This window comes from Acanthochromis polyacanthus, chromosome 4 (assembly GCF_021347895.1).
Source record: "Acanthochromis polyacanthus isolate Apoly-LR-REF ecotype Palm Island chromosome 4, KAUST_Apoly_ChrSc, whole genome shotgun sequence".
Lineage (NCBI taxonomy): Eukaryota > Metazoa > Chordata > Actinopteri > Pomacentridae > Acanthochromis > Acanthochromis polyacanthus.
This window is the reverse complement of record NC_067116.1, coordinates 17221668-17230634: the sequence shown is the minus strand read 5'-3', so window position 1 is coordinate 17230634 and position 8967 is coordinate 17221668. Positions and strand designations below refer to the sequence as shown.

General features: G+C 41.7%; 1 pseudogene; it reads left to right on the top strand.

Annotated features, from left to right (window-relative positions):
* Positions 1-969: 969 nt before the first annotated feature.
* LOC110954377 (contactin-associated protein-like 4) overlaps positions 970-8967 on the top strand; it is a 163012-nt pseudogene continuing 155014 nt past the window's right edge.

The window sequence follows — 8967 nt, the reverse complement described above, 5'->3', positions numbered from 1 at the left end:
CTGTCGCAGGGCTACATATACAGACAAACAATCACACTCACATTCACACCTACGGACAATTTAGAGTAACCAGTTAGCTGGAGTGCCCGGAGAAAACCCACGCATGCACAGGGAGAACATGCAAACTCAAAGCCCAGGCTGGGATTTGAACCAGGGATCTTCTAGCTGCAAGGCTAAAGTGCTACTGTGCAGCCCACGAAATGGTAGAATTGTAAAACGTAAATATAGATGTTGATCATTTTAAGCAAGAGAAGGCATGACTCATTATTATTCACAGCAGATACTGTATCCTTCAGGTATTAGTCCGATCCTCTGCTTGCTTATCCACTGATGGATTACTAAACTGGTGTAACAAGCTCAGATTGTTGGGGCCCCACTGGGCTTCACCTGATTAACATCTCAGCAAGGGACACATATTTGCTACAAACAGGCTCAAACTGACTGAAAAGTGATGCAAAGTAGCTCAAATAACAGAGCGACTGTTATATCTAGAATACTATCTATACACCACTTAATCCTCATAAGGGTCATTGGGGGCTGGAGTCTATCCCAGCTGCCTTAAGGTGAAGGCAGGAGACACCCTGGACAGGTCACCAGTCTATTACAGGGCTACACATACAGACAATCACACTAATATGCACACCTATGGACAATGTAGAATCACCAATTAACCTCAGCATGTTTATGAACAAGCAAACTCCAAACAGAAAGATCCCAGGCCGAGGCAGGGAAGCTAACTGGGGATCTTCTAGCTGCTGAGCAACTGTTGCTCTTGGGAAATGTGGGCACAGAAGACACCCACTGACTCATTATGTGCCCAAGAGTGTTTCTCTGCAGCCTTTCTATTCAAAGAAATGTGACAGGCGCTTTGCTTTTATCTGACTGTGACCTACAGCAGGTTAGAGAGCTGAACATGCTGCCACTGCTGCGCTGTAGTAAAACTGAACTTGGACTCCCTCCAGGAACTCTGAGCCTCTCCAGGATCTCAGCGAGGGAGGTGGTGCGCTCGGACTCGGACATGCGACACTCTCGTAAAAGCCCTCCCTCCTCTTTTTCCTCGCTCCATTCTTTTTCCCCTCCATCACTTGACGGAGGGCAGGCGGCGTGAGAGCATCCTCCTCCTCCTTCATACCGGGTACCGGCCAGAGCAGGGCTTCCGCAGCGCAGCGCAGCGCACCGGAGCGGAGCTGGAGGAGAGCAGAGGAGAGAAGCCAACAGGAGAGGAGGAGGAGAAGAAGAGGAGGAGGAGGTGGAGGAGGAGGAAGAAGGACGGACTGTCTCCCCTCAGACAGGCGGGATTGTACTCGGCAGCATCCCGGCGCTCCAACATGCCTCTGGGGATCAGGAGACTCGCTGGGATTAGCGCGCTGATCGGCTGCTTGCTGCTCGGCTCCTGTGGGACATCTGGAGAAGGTGAGCGGCTCCGTGCGCTCCTGGCGCCGCCGGAGGGGAAGCTGAGCGTGTTGTTGTGTAGAAAGAGACCCCCGTGGTTTATTATGGCACTGAGGCATCACTCAGCTGGAAGGGTACTGACTAACAGCGGGAGGCTTGGCTGGACAGAACACCCGAGTTTCAAGTGTCCACTCAGATAAATCTGCTAATTAAGAACGGGGAAAAAAAAGTCAGGAAATTGTTCTGTCAGTCTTAATCCTCATATAATTTGATAAGTAAATCTCAGTTCGTGACGACTGATATGAGCTACTTTTCATAGGCAAGATTTAATGAGTTCAAGGATCCCCCCCCCGCCCCTCAGGAATTGTTTCCATTATCAGTGAATTTGTTAATTGTTTTTGGGGTTGATCATCACAGTCTGATGCCACCAGATGATCAAAACCCAGATGTATGACACAATAATGTAAAACGGGAAAGAAGCTGCAAGTTTGGTTTAAAAACAGTTTTCAGTTAGTTCCCATGATTGTTTCTTCTTCTTCTTCTTCTTCTTCTTCTTCTTCTTCTTCTTCTTCTTCTTCAAAAAAGTCATGCAATCTGAAATCTTCCTTTTTATTTTTTCTGTGTTCACTTTTTCCACAACTAAACCCATCCAGCCTCTAGAGAAGTTAAGGCTGATTGTGATCTGCACTGCGACCTGTTTCTCTAGGTTTGGGGAGCTCAGGCAGTTTATTCGCTGAATTTAGTGAATTAAACAGTTGGCTGCGTCTGATCCGACCATCACAGCGGGGGCTTGTTGTTGAAAGGGAGCGCGCTTTCTCTGAGGATTTATGGCTGTCAAGTTTTAAAAGATATCCCACAAGTTGCCTTCTTATTTTAGCTTTTTTTCAAGCATTTGATGTTTTCTCATGAGAGCAGAGGAGAGGGAAGAGAGACTGTGGTCTATGTGTGGAGATGTGGGAAAGCTGCTCAGGAGGAGGAGGATGCTGCTGCTGCTTTGGCTCCACTTTTATACTCAGAGAAGGTTTCAGAAGAGATACTCTAAAAAAAAGTGGGTTCTGGGGTAAGAGGATGAGTAAGGAGGGAAAATGAATTTTTCTTTATTTAATTCCTGTGTGAGAGAAGTGATTTTCAGGAGGGAGAATTTGCCCTGCAACAAGTGTGATATATCTCCTATTCCCTGCTGTTATTGAATCCCTGAGCACACATGAGCTGTTCATTTCCTCTTGGGAGGTTTTAATGAAATGTTCCAGGAGCTGCACAGTTGATTTGGCTCAGTAGAACCTCCTAGCCCGCCCTCCGCACTGTAATTACTGTACTCTATCTTACTGATGGTGTAAATAAGGCCAGTCACTTGTGTGGCGTCCCTGTTGACAGACTGACAAAGAAATCACTAGTGAGCCTGAAGGATCAGACGGGTTTTTTCACGCTTGTAGCTGATTGGCTCTGAGACATTCAAGTTTAGAAATCGATGGCTGAATATGGATCAGAGTGGACAGGGAAGAGGCGCATCAATGGGCATTGTGGAGTGCCAGCTGTATTGATTGTTTGAAAAAGCAACAGCTTTGACAAAAGGAAGCTGTATTTATATTATGGAGTGAAACTGATCCAGATTCAGATGAAATGGGTACATTGTGTTGGCTCACGCACAAAAAAATGAAGCCCCAGATCAACAAGAGATCCTGCAATTTTACTGTAACACTTCATGCTTTGTGCATTTTGTTCTGCAGCATAAGGAATACCAGGCAGAGCCTTTATCATCCACATAATAACCTGTCTCCTGTCCAGATTATGCTTCCTAAGCAATGAAAAGGTTTCAGCTCAGTAAAAGACTGTGATACAATTCATCATGTTCTGTACAAGAAGGACAGGAGGTGGCTCTCATTGTCACACCCATCATCTTCATTGGTAGTGTCCCTGTCTTTCTCTGGCAATCCTGACTGATGTGACACTTTATAACTTCTTTAACTGTAATCAAAGCCTTTTATTCAAACACACAATCAGAGTAATTGCGTGTAGGCTGGAAAAAGAGCTAAAAGAGCTGGAAATGTGTTTAGGGAGAAGCTTTTAAATGCTGTTTAACCAGCCGACAAGCACTTCAGCTGAAATAATGACATTTTAAAGTCCCCCTCTGGTCACTGGTTTTTCCTCTAAAAACTCATCTCTCTGCATAAGAGTTACATATTCAGAAGTTTTTTTTTCCTTGCAAATAATCGCTTGCTGACAGGGCCGGCCCTAGGACTTTGGTGGCCCTAAGCAAGATTTTTTTTTGTGGCCCCAAAACATGCACAGGGCAACTACCAAATCACGTGCACAGCTTGTAATTGGGTTAAAACACACATGCACATGATTAACAGCATTAACAGATTTATGTTTTATTGGAATAAAGACAGGGACAAAATGCGAATCACACACTTATTGTGGTGTGGCCCCCTCTAGTGGATGTGGCTATAAACAACGGCATAGAGTGTTTATGACAGCGGCCGGCCCTGCTTGCTGACTTAAAATGCCTCAAATGTACCTCTACACCGATGCTTCCTCTAGAATGTGCAGATCTGTAAGCTTTCACTTCTCCTGGCACCTACCCACCTCTCTACACTCACTGCAGCTCCAGCACACCAGCTCATCTGGAACCCTGTATATCTACTCTACGCTACACACTGCCAGTTTCTACAGTTTTTATGTGTTTAAATGGGGAAATGATTCTGTAGAAGAATAATGATGCAGAAAGCTCCATCCTTCAAGTTGTCAGGATTTGTTCTGTAGGTTCCCCCAGAAATTATGAGTCTGTGTTTTTAAGGTGGAAATGCTCAGCCATGGTGTTAACTGTTTACTCATGATTCATCTTCCAGCATTTCAAAAACAAAACATGGGCATGGTAACAAGGTTAAATAAAAACATGACGTTTTTACCAGAGGGGGCCTTTAACTCGCCCTCCCAACCCTGACACTGAGCTTCGTGTCTAGGCATAGTACAATCCTAACCCCAGCTGTTAAACTAACATCACCTAAATCTAAATCTAAGTCTCACCACAGTAGTTTTCTCAGTGCAGAATAAGGTTTTCACAATACACTGTTTCTGACGATAATTTCTGTACTGTAAATACTGTAAAAACTAAATACTGATATTCTGTTCATCTAGTAACCAGAAACTTACATGATTGACACTGTGGCATAGAACGACATTTAGTAAGGGCCGACCGATATGTTTCTTTCAGAGCCAGTATCAATTACTAGCAATCAAGGAAATCGATAACCATTTGGAAGTGATATGTTTGCTGTCAAATCTTGGTGTTAGAATTAAGGAAGACACACTATATAGTTGAAAGGCTTTTGCTTATTTGTGTTTTACAAGTTTAAGGAAAAGAGAACGGTTCAACATTTATCCCTCAGTGTTGATAGGCCATTACTCATGATGTATAGCCAATTAGATCGTGCTTTGGGCATTGCTCAACTCCACAAGGGGTTGACTATAGATAGAAAGAAGTGGCTGCATCAGAGGCAAAAAAAACAACAAAAAACACATTTTTAAAATGAGCTTATTTCACTGGCAATTGGTTTAAAATGATAGCAGTACTGATAACTGGAAAAATGCTGAACACTGTTTCAATTATCAGCCTGACTAATTATTGGCTAAGCTTAACTTCCAATGCAATTATAGTTAGATACTCCATCTCCATGAATTTTGAGTTTAAAAAAGAGACAAATCATCTTTGGTAAATATGTTTTTTTTTCAGATTTTCTCTCGATATTGTGATAATGTTGTTTTCATGAATTTATTTTGCTCTGATAATGGTGTCGTGAAAATCAGATATTGTGACAGACACAGTGCAGAATGTATTTTAGAGTCGTCAAAGAATAACATACAGTTTCATGTGAAGAAATTCAACCGATCATACATGCAGTATGTTCAAATGGGTTGTTATTGCCTTCCAAAACACATTTGATTTGAGTGTTTTTCCACTTAAGGTTAGTGCAGAAAAATGGGTTAAGGTTAGGTGAGAAATTCTTGTTAAAAAGAAGCTGGTTGTGACTGTTGGTTGGAGGCAGCCTCCAGTGTTGAAGTCGTGTGGTCCATACAACCATTTATTCACCCTGACCTCCTTCTAAGTGGTTTTGTGCTACAAAGGTCACAAACCACTCAGAAAGGGGTCAGGCCTTGAAAATGAAAGTGGTTTGTGTGTTGTTCAGCCACATCAGAAATCATAAGTATTCTTGCCTCACCACTGTGCATTTGGCCATCATGTATGAGGTGGGCGTAAATGTCAAATTTTGGGTTTGGAAAGTTACAGAAATGATTTCCAAACCTAATTATTAATCTAACATGCATCTCTAATGGGGTCTAGTGGCCTTTCCCACAATACTGTACTGCTGCCGTTGCTCGTACGAAAAAACAGCCTTTATGACCACTAGAGGTCACTGACATTTGAAGAAATGAGTGAAGCTGTAATTTTTCAGGCAACGACACTGAACTCATTTTCATCTTTTGCATCACCATCACCACCAACCCTGCTGTTGTCACTAACGGTTCCTCTGGTGAACAACCCTCATTGTTTTCTTAGTGTCATTACTTTGCAAAGGGATGGTGGAGTTCTGTGACGATCAGTGTACATTCGTCCGTCTGCCTGTCCGTCTGTCTGCAACAATACAGAAAAACAGACTAATGCATTTGGATGAAATTTTCAAGGAAGGTCAGAAATGGCAAAAGGACAACCTGATTAGATTTTGGCAGTGATGCAGCTTATAGTCTGGATCCATGGATTTGTTAAGGATTTCTGTACCTATGTCACTGTAACTAGCTGACAAGTGAACACTACATCAGCTGCCTGTTGATGATCACAGGATTGTGATCCTACTAAAAATCCACCACTGCAGACTTATCAGGACTTATCCATCGGAAATAATACAAGAAACAATTGATTAAATTGTGGGGGTGTTTCAGAATCCAATCAATTCCCGTCACCCGCTACATATTTAGGTCTTGCAGTTCGGTATCCTTACATAACATACACTTGCATAACACACCTGTGGTCAGTGCAAGGTCATTTTGTTTGTGGGACATCTATATGAGATGGCCACATTCTATGTTGCCGTGATTTCTGCCACAAACTTTTTCACGATTTTATCCGTTGGAAAGGATACGATTGAGCAGCCTGCGCTCTCTGAGTGCTTTTCTTGTTTTGCTAATACCATCAGTCCCACTTTACTGCAGCAGCATATAGGTAGACACATTTTTTATCCATCTTTCTAAATCATTAAAACACAGTTTTGTCCTCATTTTGATTACTGCACCTGTAGGAGCAGCAGGGTAACTTCAGTAGCATCTCATCTCTCAGATGATGGAGACTGTGGACTGGGCATGTTGGATTATTTAAGTAGCTGAGTCCGAGGGGAGGACTTCAGCATATTGTTGAGTTCTGGAAATTCATCTTCTTCAGTCTACAGCCAGACAGAGAATAAGTTTGAAAAAAATATGCGGGGTAAGAATTTGATTTAAATTTGGGCCTGGCTCCTTGCTTCATATGCGAACAGCCATGTCTCATCAGAATTTATTACTTTTCAATGAGCTGGTGGTTTGGACTGAGAGAACATAAACCTCTGAATAAAATCAATTTGATGTGAATGTGCAACGCTTTCTCGGCAAACCCCTCCTGTCCTTTATGCTTCATGAGATAGTGGAGTTTTAGAGAACCAGTGTGGTGAAAGAGCAAAAGTAGTGGAGGATAAATTGCCCTGTTTTTTGCATCATGTGTTAAGTAGGAGTGGAGTCATGAAGAGGTTCTGATTAAGTCAAGGTTACATAAAGGTGAGAGCGGCTGGTGGTGTGAGCCTGGAGCTGCCAGTCATGAATCTAGATTTATTAATCCAGGGACAAGTAGTTAAGCGATAAAAGTGACAGAGAACTGCAGTCCATCCATCTGCCTTTGTGACCTGTGGGATTTTGTGTTTGCCCAAGGCCGGCTCCCCAGTGCACGTCTGCCTCCCTAAAAACAGGCCCATTCATCAAATGGCCCTGTCATTATATCAGATGACTTGTTATCGGTCCAAGAATCGGCCACATTCTGCTGAGGTCACTATTCACTGTCACTCTGTGAGGCAGCAGGAAAATAGAAAGTGTAGGCATCGGCTATTAGCAAAAACACACTGTGTTAATGTGGAGTGGCATGTTAAATGGTGAATTGTGTTGGTGACTGCCTGTGAGAGCTTCGGTCTAGATTCAGCTTTACTTTTACAATTGGCAGTGAGTATCTTCAGTGAGAGAGAAATTCTCCCAGGAGATGTTATGGCTTATGTTTTTAGTACATAAAAATGGGTAGTTCAGAGGAGTATATGACAAAATGTCCTAAGAATTTAGAAAACCATACTTTAAAAAAAAAAAACTGTGGCTGTTACAAAACTTGTGTACCTTTCGGTCTTATTACATTATCTTCATCAGCTGATGGAGTTTGCCTATTTGTCACTGAGTTGTGGAGGTTCACATTTCCATTACTTTCAGAGCAGCTTAAATTCTCTTCATTCAATAACTGAAGTCCACACTGCATTCTTAATTACATTTTCAAGGAAACATTTTTTTTCTTGAATTATGTTTCTCTGTGATGTATAACAAATACATTTCCAGTAAGCATATCTATGCCATTTATCATATTGCTTTGCTCCTTTTCAGCCAACCAGTCATATATTATATAGATATATGGCAACCAAGAAACTAAGTAGCTTCAGTCTATAAACCCTACAAGCTTCTAATATCATTGTAAAAGGGTTGATCTGACTCATCAAATGCAGACTGTAGGTATAAGCTGCCCATTTCCACCACACATTTTGCACAACACTGTCCTCTCTGTCTGCTATCTGCATGTAACCATTTTCAAAATCCCCTTTGCTATGGAAAACAACAACAACAAAGCAGAAACGTAAATGCTGAAAATAGCAATTTTTGCAGAAGATCACACAATAAGGCAGTTCTGCTGAGTTTTTTGAATGAATTAACCATTTTACATCAGACTGTACTTTATGTAACACATTTTATACAAATAGACTGTCATGCAAAGTGCTTTACTCATCAAAAATAAAAAATAGAAACTGAGTAAAATGTGTGCACTAATTGACAAATAAGTTAAATAAACACAAATTAACAACTGTGGTAGCAACTAAGGTAGGTCTAGAGTTTGGTTTTAGTACAATGTCAAGCCAGAATGTTTTGTTTATTAGTTATTAATGGCAAGAAATTTAATATACACTCAACAAAAATATAAACGCAACACTTATGTTTTTGCTCCCATTTTTTATGATGAACTCAAAATCTATAACTTTTTCCACATACACAATATCACCATTTCTCTCAAATATTGTTCAGAAATCTGTCTAAATCTGTGATAGTGAGCACTATAGTGAGATAGTGATAGTGAGATAATCCATCCCACCTCACAGGTGTGCCATATCAAGATGCTGATTAAACACCATGATTAGTGCACAGGTGTGCCTTAGACTGCCCACAATAAAAGGCCACTCTGAAAGGTGCAGTTTTATCACACAGCACAATGCCACAGATGTGGCAAGATTTGAGGGAGCGTGTAATTGG